Raw genomic sequence first — 18,140 nt, 5'->3', positions numbered from 1 at the left:
TATAAATTTTTTTGTTGGGACTTCCCATGCTTCAAGTTCAGGGGGCCTCTGATCATCTCATATCTCTGCTGCCTTGGGTAGTCTTTCCAATAGTTCCTTTAAATCTTCCTGTTGTTAACCTTCCTTCTTTCATGGCCTCTGAGTTGTTTCCACAAGCGAGTTGAAGTAAGCAATGATGTATTTCTGTGTGGATTTTATATGTATGATTCTTCTCTATTGTTGCAGTATCTCCTCACACGCTGGTGTTTGTTCCAAATCAATCCAAAATTCATTTCGCTGCCGGCAGACGCCATCTTCTCTCAGTTCCGATGAAATCAAATCTTGGCTTTTGCTCATTAATTTCCCCAGACTGGTTGCATCAAACATTAGCCTTTCCAGGGTAGATTTACCAAATCAGACTCAAAATACAGATATAATGACATATTAAGAGCTCACCTCCCCCTATGACTACTTATAACTCTGCAGCTCGGTCTTATTCCATTTCCAAATTTAGAAGTGCATCACGACTCAACATTCTAGGAACGGGAAGTCCCGTTTTTAAGGGTTTTGGGAGATAAAGAGGAACAGCCGCTCACCAACAGATCACTGGGAAAACAAACAGCCTCACTGAGTAAGCTTTCGTTCTGCAAATTGTGCAAGAATGGAGGGCGGGACAAGGGGGCGGGCCCAGATTCTATTTTACCAATGCCATCGACTGCGATCTACCCAAACCTCCTGGGGATCTACCAGTAGATCGCGATCAACCTCTTGAACACCCCTGATCTATAGGAACCATCCATACAACTCAAGAGCGTGGCTGTGCAAAGGGAAGAGGCACATAGGTTTTTTCGGGTCACCTATCTCTGGTAAAAAACTTAACAGAGGATTTAATAATAATAATTTATTATTTATACCCTGCCCATCTGGCTGGGTTTCCCCAGCTAAAAGCTTCCCTAAACAGGGCTGCCTTCAGATGTCTTCTAAAAGTCTGGTAGTTGTTGTTCTCTTTGACATCTGGTGGAAGGGCGTACCACAGGGCAGGTGCCACTACCGAGAAGGCCCTCTGCCTGGTTCCCTGTAACTTGGCTTCTCACAGTGAGGGAACCACCAGAAGGCCCTTGGCGCTGGACCTCAGCGTCCGGGCAGAACAATGGGGGTGGAGACGCTCCTTCAGGTATACTGGACCGAGGCCGTTTAGGGCTTTAAAGGTCAGCACCAACACTTTTAATTGTGCTCGGAAACATATTGGGAGCCAATGTAGGTCTTTCAAGACTGGTGTTATATGGTCTCGGCGGCTGCTCCCAGTCACCAGTCTGGCTGCTGCGTTCTGGATTAGTTGTAGTTTCCGGGTCACCTTCAAAGGTAGCCCCACATAGAGCGCATTGCAGTAGTCCAAGTGGGAGATAACCAGAGCATGCACCACTCTGGCAAGACAGTTTGCGGGCAGGTAGGGTCTCAGCCTGCGTACCAGATGGAGCTGGTAGACAGCTGCCCTGAAAAACAGAATTAACCTGCACCTCCATGGACAGCTGTGAGTCCAAAATGACTCTCACGCTGTGCACCTGGTCCTTCAGGGGCACAGTTACCCCATTCAGGACCAGGGTATCCTCCACACCTGCCTGCCTCCTGTCCCCCAGAAACAGTACTTCTGTCTTGTCAGGATTCATTCTCAATCTGTTAGCCACCATCCATCCTCCGACCGCCTCCAGACACTCACACAGGACCGTCACCGCCTCCACTGGTTCTGATTTGAAAGAGAGGTAGAGCTGGGTGTCATCCGCACTTGCCTTTGTAGAAGATAGGGATTGTTGGTTTTCTTCAGGAAAAAAGCGGGAGTCAGGTAACTCCGAAGGATTTATAATCAGGGTTTGTTGGCACCTTGTACTATGCGTAGCATGTAGAGAACCTCTTTTTTTGAATCTGGCATAACCTGTTAATCCGAATCATTCTTTTGGCGCACTCTAAACACATGTTTTAAAGGTGGAGCGATAAACGTAGGAATCAATTTTGTATTTTGCAGGCCCTCAGAACGCTGAAGGGTCTGTTTCTGAGTCTTAACTGTTTATAACTGGAAATTCCTGAAGTCACTGGACACATCTATCAAAATGTTGAACCCAGCAGAAAGGGAAAACCCAGTTTCAACAGGAAAACTGCAGAAAGAGAAGAAAGAGAAAACGAAAGACCTATTATTTGCAATAATAATTACCGTATTTTTCGCTCTATAAGGCGCACCAGACCACAAGACGCACCTTTTTGGAGGAGGAAAACAAGAAAAAAAATATTCTGAATCAGAAGCCAGAATAGCAAGAGGGATTGCTGCACAGCGAAAGCAGCAATCCCTCTTGCTGTTCTGGCTTCTGAGATAGCTGCGCAGCCTGCATTCGCTCCATAAGACGCACACACATTTCCCCTTTTTAGGAGGGAAAAAGTGAGCCTTATAGAGCAAAAAATACGGTAAGTTTGAGAACTAAGGAAGAAACTATTAACTCCATCATAAATGTAAAAAATAATAATAATGTTTTGGAATGTCAACACTGCTGCCACTTTAAAAAATATCAAGCCACAGTATGTTAAATTTCAGGTGGTCTTGGTACTTCAGAGGGTGCCATAGAATTCCCCCCTGCTCCCTGGGCCTATAAAAATTCAGTTTGTTTGGTTTTTCCGTTTAAACATACATAATCACATTGTTATTATCCACTTTCCCTCTTTGGCTCTTTAGAGCCTATCGACTTTCTTCCCTCCCACCTCTTGGCTTTCAAAATTAACCTTTATATCACAGCGTTTTGTATATTTTCCAATTCTAATAAAACTCACCACAAAATACCTCAAAGTTTGAATAAATGTAGAAAGGTAAAAAATTTCTCATTACAAGTCTTCAGATAACCCTACTAGTGTTGTTAATTGCTTGCAATGATCTTTCAAATATTGTATAAATTTACTCCAGTCTTTTTGGAATACTTGATTGTGATGGTTTTGGATTTTTCCCGTCAGCTTTGCCAGTTCCGCAAAGTCCCATCATTTTCATCTTCCACTCTTTTTTCATTGGTACTTTTGTTGTTTCCATTTTTGGGCTAAAAGGGTTCTTGCCGCTGTTGTTGCGTACATGAACAGTCTTTTATCTTTTCTTGATATTTCTTCACCCACTATACCCAGTAAACAGGCTTCTGGTTTTTTAACGAAAGTGTTTTTAAAGATTTTCTTTAACTCATTATATATCCTTTCCCAGAAAGCCTTTTTACCACATATGGTAAAAGATAACTTCCTTTTATGAAAGTTCAGTTTGAACGCCTAGTTTTGGTGGGTAGGAAGCAAACAGTTCAGCTGTGCAAATGGTGTTTTCGCTGGCCAGGGATAACTGGCCACTTGGCATACAGTCTTGTAATACTGGGGGAGGGAATAATTTGGTGCCAACTTCAGAATTATTGTGGGCATCCTCCAGTAAAGGAATTCGCTCTGATCTTGTCCCCATCTGCAGCCTCTTGTCGCTGAGCTTAACTGATGGTGGTGACCAACCATAGGCTGCTTCCTTTCATGGTAGCAGCCCATCAGCCTTGTTTATTAGTCTAAGAGGTTCTGAACCCTTATTTTTTCTGGCACTGTAATGATCAGGGCCGGATTTAGGTTCGATGAGGCCGTAAGCTACTGAAGGCAATGGGGCCCTTTATATGTCCAGCTGTCCTTTGTCAGCAACAAATCGTCACTGTTCTTTTGTGTTGAATATATATGGTAATTTATGGACCTAATAGGTATCTAAAGCCATTTGTACGTAACAAATAGGAGTCTACACAACACAAAACACTGTTGCTGTATGCAGGTTTTATTTTATTTTTATCTTTTATTTTGGAAATGTACATCCAGGGGTTTTTTCCCTTTAAATTTTTTGGGGCCCCCAAGAGAGTGGGGCCCTAAACTATAACTTGCTTAGCTTATACGTAAATCCGGCACTGGTAATGATACTGGTTTTTGCTTTCCACAAGTCTGAGATGTTATTTATTTTATTTTATTTTTAAAAAGTACATAGTTTAAAACTTTCACATAACCAAGTTATAGTTTGGCAATTAAAAGGGAGAAATTATTTCCAAAATTCGAATGAGCCAGTCTTCGAGTGCATCTTGGCCCAATGGTGCTGTCCTTCTGTTTTGTGGCTTAGAGGAAATGGTCTTACCAGATTTCAGCTTGAGCCACATGAAAAGATTTTCAGCAACTTGGAAATGTGTTTGTCCTCTGATACCAACAACTTACCATATTTTTCACTCTATAAGACATACCAGACCATAAGATGCACCTAGTTTTTGGAGGAGGAAAACAAGAAAAAAAAAATTCTGAATCCCAGAAGCCAGAGCAGCAAGAGGGATCGCTGTGCAGCGATCCCTCTTGCTGTACTGGCTTATGGGATAGCTGCACAGCCTCCATAAGACGCACACACATCTCCCCTTTTTAGGAGGGGGAAAAATGCGTCTTCTAGAGCGAAAAATATGGTACTTGAAGGTCCAATCCAATCCGAAGGAAAGAAACAAATTTAGGACAGAAGCCAGAGTCTATCCACAGTTTATTCTAATACTGCTTGCTGATCTCATGGTTACTAATAGCACTGGTGGTGGTCCACTGCAATTTGATTGTGTAATCTGACCCTGTTCTTCTGTTCAGCACCCATGTGACCATTCATCACAGGAACATTTCTATAGGTTCTGCTACTTTAGCGGCAATGTGTCAATCCAGCACATGTGAGGAAATGCCTGGTTTTTCTGTTTCTCTTTCTATGTGGCATGTCCTAGGCTGGCCCACTGGGGTTTAGTTATCCAAGTAGCTGCTATGTACAGTTCTGAGTCCTGCATGTGTACAGAGTTCTCCAGGATCCACTGCAATATTGCGAGAGATCCTGGAATGTACCTTTGGAACAGATGCCAGAAGTAGTCTGAGATCTGAGAAGTGTCACCTTGTGTAATCTATCTCCTAAGTTTCTTACAAATACAGTGGTACCTTGTTTTGAGTCCAGGATCCGTTCCGGAGCCCCGGACACTCGACAAAAGAGACGCTTGACAAAATGCCAATGTGCACACGCACATGAGCGGTTTTGCGCTTCTGCATGTGCGCAAGCGGCAAACCCGGATGTAAACCGTTCCGGTACTTCCGGGTTTGTCGTGGACGTTCCACGAAATGGACGCTAAACAGTGCGGACTCACAATGACTTACCACTGTATATATGCTGCTAGCACTTCTTCCGTAGAGAGCAATTGCAATATTGTTAGCACCCGTCTGTCTTGGGAGACAATGGCCTTTGGAAGTGGAGTCAGACTGCTGGAAGGATGGTAGGTTATGGCACCTGCTGTGACACTAGAGATTGATATGAGAGAGACATGGCTGCTGTAGCCGGGGCAGATGAAGGCGTCTGGTTGTGCTCCTGCATATGCACCATGGCATTTCTTTCTGCGCTCCTCCCAGCGGTCATTCCTCCTCTGGTCACTGCTATAGATGCAAAACCTGTCTCCAGACATTGCGGCCGTGTACACAGGGGCGGAGGAACGGGGTTGCGGTGGGTGCAGTTCGCAGCGAGTGTCACTGCTGAGGGGGGTGACAAAACACGTCTCCTGAGCTCTGCGCTGCCCAAACTATCTGCCCACTGCCTCCCCCCAGCTATAGGACGGCTGAGTGGGAGGAGGCAGGCAGACTCTGGAGGTGCCACAGTGTGCCCCGCCCTCACCCTGCCCCTATGGGCAGATCGCCCCGCCCCTGGATGCGCCACCCCAGGCGCCTGAGCGGCTTCGTCCGCCACTGTGTGTACAAGGGATTCCTACATGGTGAAGTGGCCAGCCTTCATGTCATGTTTGCAAACGTCTTTGTAGCACAGAGTTGGTCTGCCAACATTGTGCCTGAAGCCAGCTCTCCATAGAGCATACCCTAGATCATGGGTAGGCAATCTCCTTCTCAATTCGGCCCGCGGATGGTCCGGGAATCAATGTGTTTTTACATGAGTAGAATGTGTCCTTTTACAATGGTACCTCGGGTTACATACACTTCAGACTGCATACGCTTCAGGTTACAGACTCCACTAACCCAGAAATATTACCTCAGGTTAAGAACTTTGCTTCAGGATGAGAACAGAAATCGTGCTCTGGCGGCACAGCAGCAGCAGGAGGCCCCGTTAGCTAAAGTGGTGCTTCAGGTTAAGAACAGTTTCAGGTTAAGAACGGACCTCCAGAACGAATTAAGTTCTTAACCTGAGGTATCACTGCATTTAAAATGCATCTCTGGGTTATTTGTGGGGCATGGGAATTCGTTCATATTTTCCCCAAAAAATATAGTCCGGCCCCCCACAAGGTCTGAGGGAAAAGGTTTGCTGACCCCTGCCCTTGTGGATTCTGTCAGTGGATTGTTGTGGTTAAGTATTAAAGCATATAGACAATGGCTTTGGAGGAGTGCCTAAAAAATAATAAAAGTTTAGATACAATTGGAGTGAGAAGCTACTGACAAGTTTCCAGATTCTTAGCATGATCTTGGATGAGCAGGTATAATTTATGAGCAGGTGGAATAACAAACTCATTATCCAATTGTGGCTTCTTATGCAATCAAAACAGCAAACGCTGTCCATGCACAAGAAGGAGGCATCGGGCTTAGGGAAAACCCAAGGTTTGCAGATGTTTACATAACCTTTGGGGAGGAGGAATGTTTTGGGGGGCAGAGCCCCAAAACAGCCAAAGTGGAATGGAGCACACAGTCATCAGGGAATGCTGAAGACAGTTGATTTTTTTGGAAAATGAGTGGGGAGACAAATGGAAGAAAACATGGTTGCCTGGTTGGCTAGCATGCTGAACAGGAACATGCCACACTGCAAATTTTGCTGTAGGTCCTACTTGTTGCCCCTACAATCTAAAACAGAGGTCAGCAAACTTTTTCAGCAGGGGGTTGGTCCACTGTCCCTCAGACCTTATGGGGGGCCAGACTATATTTTTGGGGGAAAAGAAAAAAGAACGAATTCCTATGCCTCACAAATAACCCAGAGATGCATTTTAAATAAAAGGACACATTCTACTCATGTAAAAACACACTGATTCCCGGACCATCCGCTGGCCGGATTTAGAAGGAGATTTGGCCGCATCCGGCCCCCGGGCTTTAGTTTGCCTACCGATGATCTAAAACAGTGGTTTTCAACCAGTGTGGCATGGCACCCTGGGGTGCCTTGAACGGTGGTCAGGGGTGCTACGGGCAACACTGTCCCTTTCCCCTTCCCTCTCTCCTCTGATACCCTCTCACATCTCTGCCTCCCCAAGGCTTCCACAGCTGTTTGTTGCAGCAGCCCTGGCTGTAAGCTCCCCGGGCGAATGGTGCCTCTGGGGCTGGCCGGGGGGTGCTGGTTGCCAGGAGCTGAGCTGGCCTCGGAGCAAGCAAGCAAGCAGGTGAGGGAGCCCAGCCAGACAGTCCACCAGCCCTTGATGTTGGGAATGGACAGACAAGTCCCAGGCCCCTGTGGGGCAGTGTCAGGAGGCACCTCTCTTTGGGGCAGTGGGGGGCAGCTCAGAGACCAGGGGGGGCAGCAGTAGCTGCCTGGAGGACTCCCAAGGAGACAGGAGAGGAGGATGAGGGAACCCTCCACAAGGGAGGGTGTTTGAAAAGGGGTGAGAGGCTGTCAGCTCTGCAGCCAAGAGGTGACATAACTGGGCTCCTGAGCCCCACAGGGGTGCCACAGAAAGAATGTAGTTGGTCAAGGGAGCAGTGGACTCCAGAAGGTTGAAAATTCTGATGTAAAAGACAACAGCCAGGAGCCTAAACTATTACCAACCATACACCTTTGTTGTTGTTTAGTCGTTTAGTCGTGTCCGACTCTTCATGACGCCATGGACCAGAGCACACCAGGCACTCCTGTCTTCCACTGCCTCCCGCAGTTTGGTCAAACTCATGCTGGTAGCTTCGAGAACACTGTCCACCATCTCGTCCTCTGTCGTCCCCTTCTCCTTGTGCCCTCCATCTTTCCCAATATCAGGGTCTTTTCCAGGGAGTCTTCTCTTCTCATGAGGTGGCCAAAGTATTGGAGCCTCGGCTTCAGGATCTGTCCTTCCAGTGAGCACTCAGGGCTGATTTCCTTAAGAATGGAGAAGTTTGAGCAAACCATATACCTATCCTTGATCAAGTTACAAATAAGTATATAAGTGTCACCAACAGAGGTGTGAGTTTCAAGATCATGGGCATATAGAGTTGTGTGTTGTGGGGACATTTTCTTGCAGTACAGTTACAAGGAGGAAATTGCCAGAGATCCTAGAGTCACCATTTGGTCGAAAATAGACTAGTTTTTTGTGTGTTGCTGCTGTTGTTGTTTTGCAAAAAAAAAAAAACCCTAACAACCCCAAAACAGTAAAGTGTAATGTACATGCAAAGAGTTAAAAAACACCACCCTGTCTAGACTAACAGCTCAAACTGAGACAGGAGATGTGCACCAGGGGGAAATGGGGCAGGTTTGGGCCACCTGAGAGAAGGAAGGACATAGAGACCTTGGAAACAAGAGCTGAAGGAGTGGAAAGGACTAGATTCACTGTGCCTTGAAAGTATGGGGTAAGGGGCGGGGGCTGTACATTTTTTTTTTTTAAAAAAAACTACATCTCAGATTTTGATTAAAATTGCTGTTCTGGAATATCTCACAAATCAGAGTCACTGGTGTGAATAAATATTCCCAATGCCTTATAGTTTCAAGTTACCATGCGGTGCTGAAAATTAGGGAAATATATACATACATGCATAAATTAAGTCGCTTCTGGGGCCTCTCTAGCATTAGGGGCCTGATGTTGCAGCTTCATTCACTTCATCTGCCCCTGGGAGAACAACCTCAGGCTGTGCTTGGCCACAAATTCCTGCATCAGAAGGTGTTTTGGGGACAAACTCAGGGTGCTGGATTCTAACCTTAAGACAGATGACTGTTGATTAATTTATTGGTAGGGACAGTGCTCATTGCAGAGTTCCTTTTTGTTCTCTCCAGGGCAAATAAAATACCCAAACAGGCGGGTGCTTGTGTCGGCTGTGCATAAAGTGGATTAGATGTGGAGTAAGGTATTTGCATCTGTCTGGCCCTTGCTTCAAATGGTAATGATGTAAGTTTAATTCCTTTTAGGCAGGTTAGTCAGCTTTTCAAAATACAGCAACGCTGAAGAACCTGCATCTCTCTGATGTGTCCTTCTCAGCGTGTCCCAAACATCTTTCGCGTGCTCTAAATCTTGTATATGAATAAGCTGAGAGTCTGACACGCACAGAATTATAGCGGTTCTGGCCTTCACATCCTGTGACTCCCAAGGACGCGTTGGTGCTGCAGGGATGGGGTTCTCAATCACCTCAAACAGTCTCTGATTCTGCAGCAAGGCCTTCATCTTAATAGACCAAGATGCATAATTGTCACTGGTCAAAAGGGGTGGAGAAGGCAGGCCTCCCTTCTTGACATCCATTTTGAGTCCTTGCATTGACTCTCAAACACAAGCCTCTAAAATCCAATAGCTGGCTTGTTTACACTCTGTGCACCTGGCAGCTCTAACACTGGCTGCTTGGAAAGTCCCCTTCCAACAGTTCCTTTCTAAGGGCCTAGTCAAAACACGAGCTGTTTTAGCCTCTCTGGGCATAGCCTGACTTCCAGCCCTTATCTTGAAACTGGCCTGCGTTGCTAAGCAACCACATTCCTTTCCTTGGACAGGAAAAACCACAGGAATGTTTGGAATGCAGACTCTTCTCTCTCGGAGCTGTTTTTCCCAAACGTTGCTCCCATGAAGCAGAGAATTAATCCATCTGCATTCACACTCTTAAGCCCGAAAATCTCATACCTGGGCTCCGTAGCTTGGCTTTCAGCTTCTTCTGGTCAGCTTCTAGCTGCAGAGAATCAGCCTCCATCTCAGGCTTCCATGGAGAGGGATGAATACAGTCTCCTTGATGCAGACTCCCATGGATCGTAGCAACCATCCTCTGCTACCATACCAATGTCAGAATTCAGGCTCGGTCAGAGGTATGTGCCTATCTCTCGAGGCACCGGCTGAATTCTTTTGACCTCCCTCCGGCGACTCCCGGCAGTAAAAACACTCGAGGTCCGTTCCGGCGATTTTTCTCAGGCTGTGAGAAAAACACACCAACTGCTCTCCTCCTCCCTGCTCTCCAGCATATCCCCAGGGAGGGGAATCAGACTCAGACAGAAATGTAACTACATTGCTTTTATTCCTGTCTTTCACTTCAGTACAGAGAAAACATGTCTGCTCTCACCAACAAACAGAGAGAAACTCCAAACTCCACCCATGTACATCCTGTACAGGTCATATGACACACACACTGAGCTAACATCCGGTGCTCAGTACAGAATGGACTGCCCCTTTGTTTCCATGGCAACAGTCACATACATCCTGTCTGGCTTTGCAGCCACAAGCAGCTGACTGAGCAGCTGGAGCCTTTGCTTGCTGCAGCATTGCTGCTTTAGAATAACAAGGGTGTCCTTTCCCTGAGTCTGTGCTTTGCATGGTCACCTGCTAAGGGAAACTCAAGGAATAAAGGGGCAAGCTCAGCACAACTGCAAGGCAGAAAAAAGCTATGCAAAACGAGTGTAGCATTAGCATAAAGCGAATAGTAGGTTCTGTTCTTTTAGAATCATAGAATCATAGAGTTGGAAGAGACCACAAGGGCCATCGAGTCCAACCCCCTGCCAAGCAGGAAACACCATCAGAGCACTCCTGACATATGGTTGTCAAGCCTCTGCTTAAAGACCTCCAAAGAAGGAGACTCCACCACACTCCTTGGCAGCAAATTCCACTGTCGAACAGCTCTTACTGTCAGGAAGTTCTTCCTAATGTTTAGGTGGAATCTTCTTTCTTGTAGTTCGGAGCCATTGCTCCGTGTCCGCTTCTCTGGAGCAGCAGAAAACAACCTTTCTCCCTCCTCTATGTGACATCCTTTTATATATTTGAACATGGCTATCATATCACCCCTTAACCTCCTCTTCTCCAGGCTAAACATGCCCAGCTCCCTTAGCCGTTCCTCATAAGGCATCGTTTCCAGGCCTTGGACCATTTTGGTTGCCCTCCTCTGGACACGTTCCAGTTTGTCAGTGTCCTTCTTGAACTGTGGTGCCCAGAACTGGACACAGTACTCCAGGTGAGGTCTGACCAGAGCAGAATACAGTGGCACTATTACTTCCCTTGATCTAGATGCTATACTCCTATTGATGCAGCCCAGGATTGCATTGGCTTTTTTAGCTGCCGCGTCACACTGTTGGCTCATGTCAAGTTTGTGGTCAACCAAGACTCCTAGATCCTTTTCACATGTACTGCTCTCAAGCCAGGTGTCACCCATCTTGTTGGAGGCTCTTACAAAATGTTTAGGCACTTTTTTAAAAAAACAAATAAATAAAATTATTAGTATTTTGCACACAACAACAACACAAAAAATATCGAAAAATAACAATACACAAAACACAAAAACCAACATACAAAAAACCCAAAAACAAATCCATATCTTACAAGTTAATAATATAAACACTAAAAAGAAAAACAAACATTGACTTCCACCAATCCCACAGCACCTCCATTACCTCTCATTGTGTCTTCCTGTTTTCCTGATCATCTCTATCCTAGCATCTAGATATAAATCCCTCTTTCTTATCCTTTCACTTCACAAGGTTATTCCAGACTCAGCCAGATTTCTGTCCTCAAACCTTGGCTTTTAAAGTACTGTATATTTTGCTCTATAAGACTCACTTTTTCCCTCTTAAAAAGTAAGGGGAAATGTGTGTGCGTCTTATGGGGCGCATGCAGGCTGCGCAGCTATCACAGAAGCCAGAACAGAAAGAGGAATTGCTGCTTTCACTGCGCAGCGATCCCTCCTGCTGTTCTGGCTTCTGAGATTCAGAATAATTTTTTTCCTTGTTTTCCTCCTCCAAAAACTAGGTGCGTCTTGTGGTCTGGTGCGTCTTATAGAGCGAAAAATATGGTATTAATTTAGACACTCCCATTCCTTTTTCACTTCACTTTTTGGTTTCTGTCTTATTACATCTGTCAGTTTGGTTAATTGCAAGTTTAGGAAAGTTATCCTGAAACCCCTCTCGTGTAAGGCAGGTCCAGGTGAACACGTAATATTATGTGCAGATGTGAAGAGCATATCTGAAAGCACATGTATCGTACGGTTATCCTTAGAGAGCAGTAGTTGGCACAGTCAATAGCAAAACTCTTTTTGCTGTCATTTAACATGTAAGAAGACCCTTATACTCTACTGGGATCTTTTCCAACACTAATTTTAAACTATGAACTGAACAAGATGCGAGCTGGGAGCATCTTTTGTCGTTACAACAGTCATAGTGAGCATAGTGAGAGCCAGTGTGGTGTAGTGGTTAAGAGCGGTAGTCTCGTAATCTGGGGAACCGGGTTCGCGTCTCCGCTGCTCCACATGCAGCTGCTGGGTGGCCTTGGGCCAGTCACACTTCTCTGAAGTCTCTCAGCCCCACTCACCTCACAGAGTGTTTGTTGTGGGGGAGGAAGGGAAAGGAGAATGTTAGCCGCTTTGAGACACCTTCGGGTAGTGATAAAGCGGGATATCAAATCCAAACTCCTCTTCTTCTTCTTGTTTTCATTGAGGAACGGTGCTGGGTGGGCGAGAGGCAGTTTACTCATTTCCCTAAATCCTCCTTGATAAAAATCAAGCAGGAATAAGCAGGCAGACGACAGAGACTGACACCGTTTCTGTTTCTGCTCTGGGTCTAGTAACAACTTGGTGGTGTGATTTTCCTGAGAGAAGCAGTGTGGGAGGAAAGGGTTAACCCCCTCCCCCCCAGTGCTACTTCCCCAGTGAGATTAGCAGCCCCATGGCAGCTGCTTTGACCTCCTATGTCCTATTGTCAGAACAAGCAGGTGTCACGAATGAACCAAATGACCCACTAGATGGTGCCATGGGCACATACATCACCAGATTAAGAAGTGTGCTTTAAACTCTCTTATGTTTGGAAGACAGCTTCTTTTGCGGGTAAGTTTTCTAATGGGTCAAGGGACGCAGGTGGCGCTGTGGGTTAAAGCCTCAGCGCCTAGGACTTGCCGATCGAAAGGTCGGCGGTTCGAATCCCTGCGGCGGGGTGCGCTCCCGCTGCTCGGTCCCAGCGCCTGCCAACCTAGCAGTTCGAAAGCACCTCCGGGTGCAAGTAGATAAATAGGGACCACATACCAGCGGGAAGGTAAACGGCGTTTCCGTGTGCGGCTCTAGCTCGCCAGAGCAGCGATGTCACGCTGGCCACGTGACCCGGAAGTGTCTCCGGACAGCGCTGGCCCCTGGCCTCTTAAGTGAGATGGGCGCACAACCCCAGAGTCTGTCAAGACTGGCCCGTACGGGCAGGGGTACCTTTACCTTTTACCTTTCTAATGGGTCAGGAGAGAGATGAATACTAGTAGCTCTGAGGATGGAGGAAGTGGGGCGAAAGTGTGATTAGCGTTGCCATATTTCAAAAAGTAAAAACCAGGGCACCCTAAAAGTTGTTAAGGTTTTTTCAATTGACTTGACTAAGATCCAGGACGAAGCGCCACCTTTCGGAAATTCCTCCTGGACATCAATTCTGCCTTTGATATCCTGGTAATATCTGGGAAAATCGAAATGTATGGCAGCCCTATGATTCGGTGCCCAAGTTTTATGGGGTCGCTTTAAATGTTCTCTGTCTCTCTTGTTTTTAATGGTCCAGCCAACTCAGTTGAAATCAATAAACCATTTTAAAATTTTGTTTCTGAACTGAAAGGATCCTTACAAATCCAGAATTATGACTGTGATATATTGGTAAAACAGACCTGAGGCCTGCATGGAATTGGATTCCTCAGGATGCTCAAAAGAATGGGAGCATTTGGAAGCAAACTGTTGTCGCTGGGTGGAATGCATGTTTGAAAACAGACAAAGCAGAAGGGGACAGCAGCAGTCCACTGTCAGAGTGCCCTGCTGATGCCTGGAAAAGTAAATTTGGACGTTCTGAGATTTGCAAAGATGTTCACCTGATTGACAGAACTGTTGATGCATAGAAATATGCAGACCTGATGACTCACACACACCCCGGTGGTATTTTATCTGACCCAAACCAATCTATGCTCAACATATAGCGAGGACTCCTTTTCTATTTTAAGTGTTCATCTGGCGTACTCCACTAATTTTCATTAGGAAAGGTCTGGCTTACATTAGGAAGAATAATGGATACGTCCATCATCTCTTGCTTGCTTGCATTCCCTCTACCTTTTAGTTATTTTAATTTAATAACCTCTGATGTGTTAAACTTGAAGAATCAGTTGGAGAACTTGACTTACGGCTGCCATTGATTACACTTAGTATCTGTGCTTGATAATAGCGTCCCACCTTTGAACTCTGGTCTGTTGTCTGATATATGGAGGAAGACAGGTTCCTGTGATACCAAGTTCAGGTTCGCAAGGCGGCGGTGATCTTTCGGCATCACACCTGCTTTTTGCGTTGAATCTGCAACGTCAACCCATCATTGTGTTTAGGACAGACTTTTTAACTGATGGCCCCCTTTTTTGCTTCAGTTGGTTTCTAGCGCCTCTTAGCGCCTTTGTCAGGTTAGCAGCTCAAACATTTAATTTTGTTCTTAGGACTGCAATAAAGTACAAGTCAGATGTAGATTGTGTTGTGCATGGGTATGAATCCCTAGTTTTTCATCCACAAAGGATTCTAGGGAAAGGTGTTGTTGTTGTTGTTGTTGTTGTTGTTGTTACACTTGTATCCTGATAAGGAGCCCAGCTGACAGTTTTGTCTTCATTCAGAGCCTACCTTTGTTCAGACTCCCATATAAAACTGAAATCACCTGTCCCACAAGCACAGTTTGTGAGCATTTGGCATGAGTACGGCTGGATTTCCAAATTCTGAGAAGGGGTATTGATCCCGAGAGGTTTGCAAAGAAAAATAAAGTTAATTAATCAAAGAAATAAGACCCATGCCATATATTCATCCACTTAGGCTGATTGGCAGTTGTAGAATTCTTCCCTTAAAAACACACACACACACACACACACAACCAGCCATTTTTTTTGGCAAAGCCAGAGAACTTTTCAATTAAACGGCAATTTCTTAAAAGATGTCAAAGGCAGGCAATGCAAATGGTCTTAAGAGGACTGCAGAAGTGATGGAATCCTTGATCACAGACGTAGATAAGAAGAGACAAAGAAATGTAAGAGACAAGAAGGATGTAAAAATGCCATCATGAACTCTTGTGTCTTGAGAGAACCTCTAATCTAATGAGAATGGATTTTGTTGGAGAGATTGGGCAAGTACAATTAATTATTCATGGCAGCGACATCATTAGGATTTCATTTTGTTTAAGGGCCTCTAAATGACTTAGGAAATTGGGTTAAGTTGGAGAAGAGTTTCAAGGAAAAGGATGGGGAAAGCTTTTCATTGTATTGACTTGGTCTAATATTTTCCGATATGGGAAATCTACACATTATTCTTCAACTCTTAAAATTCCTGATTTCAATTGGGATGTAAATTTGATCATCAGGTCTAGGCAAAGTTCAGTTTATGATACAGACATTTGCTAAGCCAGATGGGAATAATTTAAATACAGCCATTGCTATATTACAGATGGGTGTTTCTTTAGTTTCATAAATGTGGTTGGCTGCAGTTTGGGATACCTCTGTCAGATCATATGAGAGGCTAAACTGCCAAATGTAATTTTCAAATAATAAATCTTAAAAAGAAGCCTTCACAGACAATGGAAGCACATGGGTTCTTTTGCCCATTTGAAAACCAGCCGCACTGGGATAATGAGCCCAGCTGCATGTGTTCCTGGGGATATTTATTCATACCTGGTGCATAGATTCCTGAAGAGCCATCCAGAGAAAACTACAATTCAACTTGAGTTTTCATTTGGTATGTGAAAAGGTCTGCATTCTGACCACATCGACTCCAGCTTTCTTCAACTTATGATGGCCCATTGACAAAAAACATTCCCTCTCCCATATTTATAGGCATAACCAAGTGATCACATGACAGTGATTCATTTGCATGGCATTTCTGCCTTTTATGCAGACTATAGGACGTCTTGCTTAAGATTCCCAGGTCTCCTATCCAAGCAGCTTGAGAGGACAGGCTGGTTTATTGCAATAGGCATATTACAAAATACTACATTTTATGTGAGCCAAGTACAGTTGTACCTTGGGAGTCAAATGGAATCTGTTCCAGAAGTCTGTTTGACTTCCAAAACATTTGGAAACCAAACTGTGCCTTGGCCAAAGGCCTGCTGGAACAGCTCCATCTTGCAGGCCCTGCGGAAATATGTCAAGTCCCGCAGGGCTCTAGTCTCTTGTGACAGAGTGTTCCACCAGATTGGGGCCACGGCCAAAAAAGCCCTGGCTCAGGTTGAGGCCAGCCTGACCTCCCTGTGGCCTGGGATCTCCAAGATGTTTTTATTTGAAGACCATAAGGTCCTCCATGGGACATACCAGGAGAGGTGATCCCGTAGGTCCTAGGCTGTATAGGGCTTTAAAGGTTAAAACCAGCACCTTAAACCTGATCCTGTACTCCACCAGGAGCCAGTGCAGCTAGTATAGCACCGGGTGAATGTGATCCCATGGCAAGGACCCCGTAAGGAGTCTCACCACAGCATTCTGCACCTGCAGGAGTTTCTGGGTCCGTCTCAAGGGCAGCCCCACATAGAGCAAGCAGGTGAAGACTGTGTCTGCATGCAAACTGCTCCTCCCACTTCAATCCTCTTCTGGTCCTGGGAGACTCCTGCAGGAAGCTCCTGCAGCCAATCAGAAGCCAGGGAAGCCCCACTGGATGTTCGGCTTCCAAAAATAGTTCTCAAACTGGAACAGTCACTTCTGGGTTTGTGGTGCTCGGAAGCTAAAACTTTTGACTTGTAAGGCGTTCGGGATCCAAGGTAAGACTGTATCAAAGCATCTGGAATGAGGGCGAGGAAGAAGGGCAAAAAACATTCACATGCCTTTGTGCTGTGGTGTGAGAAGGAGGTGAAGCTTCTCCCATGTTTGATCTTACCATGACGGTGGCGTTGTGTTGCCACACACAAATACGTCGTACACTCCATAGTGTGATTGGTGATTTTTGTACACATGCACGCTGTCCCCAGGCCTGCACCCTTGGCGAGGCTGGTTTCACCAAGCCCTGGGTACGCCTCTGATGTTATGCTAGTTTGAGTGTGTTCCAAAAGAGGCATTTATTAAGGCATTGATGTTGGCCTGGGAACCGTTCTGGAGCCAGATTGTTTAAAATGTCTGTCTACTGCTCTCTGTCTCTCCCATGCCCTTCCCAATTGTTTATTCATTTCTTTGTGCTTCTCTTTGCTAATTCATGAACATGGTTCAGGGACAGATTTAAGCTGAAACAGACCCTTCTTGAATCCTGTCCTTTGGACTGTTGGGTTTGTTTAAAATGGGCTGTTTGCAGAATGAATGGAATGACCAGAATGTGGGCGTCTTTATTTTGTCCATTTCGTAGCATGTGTGCAAAGTGCTGCTCTGAAGATGCAGAGCTCATGGGACAGTGATGGTGAAACCTCTCGATTGGCCAGTTAGATACGAGGCAAGTGTGTCGTCGTATGTGGGCCTATATAAATCCATGTTTGAAGGAGAACACAACTAGCTGTTGGGGGGGGGGGATAATACAGGATTCTGAAGTGCCAAGGAGGGGTGGGGTGGTGAAGGACGTTTACAGAGGAGAAGTGGCAGGTGGTATGTGTTTTTAATCTTGCTCACAGTTGCTTTTCATCTACAGCCCTCCAGATCCTTCCTCCAGGCTGTCTGGCCTGGAGATCTGGTTTCTCAATCAAGCGGTGAAATCTGTTTTAGGGAGAAGTAGCAGATTAAAACTGGCTGTCAGGGAAGGACTGAAACATTCTTTTTCTCTGTGAGACGACTTCTCTGCATATACCCATGTTTACTCCTGCAGCAGAAAATCTAGTTCCCGCTGTAAAGTAAAGGTAAAGGACCGTTAAGTCCAGTCGCGAACGATTCTGGGGTTGCGGCGCTCATCTCACTTTACTGGCTGAGGGAGCTGGCGTTTGTCTGCAGACAGTTTTTCCGGGTCATGTGGCCAGCATGACTAAGCCGCTTCTGGAGAAACCAGAGCAGTGCACGGAAACGCTGTTTATCTTCCCGCTGGAGCAGTACCTATTTATCTACTTGCATGTTGACGTGCTTTTGAACTGCTAGGTTGGCAGG

The sequence above is a fragment of the Podarcis cretensis genome, assembly GCF_951804945.1.
Source record: "Podarcis cretensis genome assembly, chromosome: 12".
In the NCBI taxonomy this organism is placed as follows: domain Eukaryota; kingdom Metazoa; phylum Chordata; class Lepidosauria; order Squamata; family Lacertidae; genus Podarcis; species Podarcis cretensis.
The sequence above is the reverse complement of the archived record's forward strand: the minus strand, read 5'-3'. Positions refer to the sequence as shown.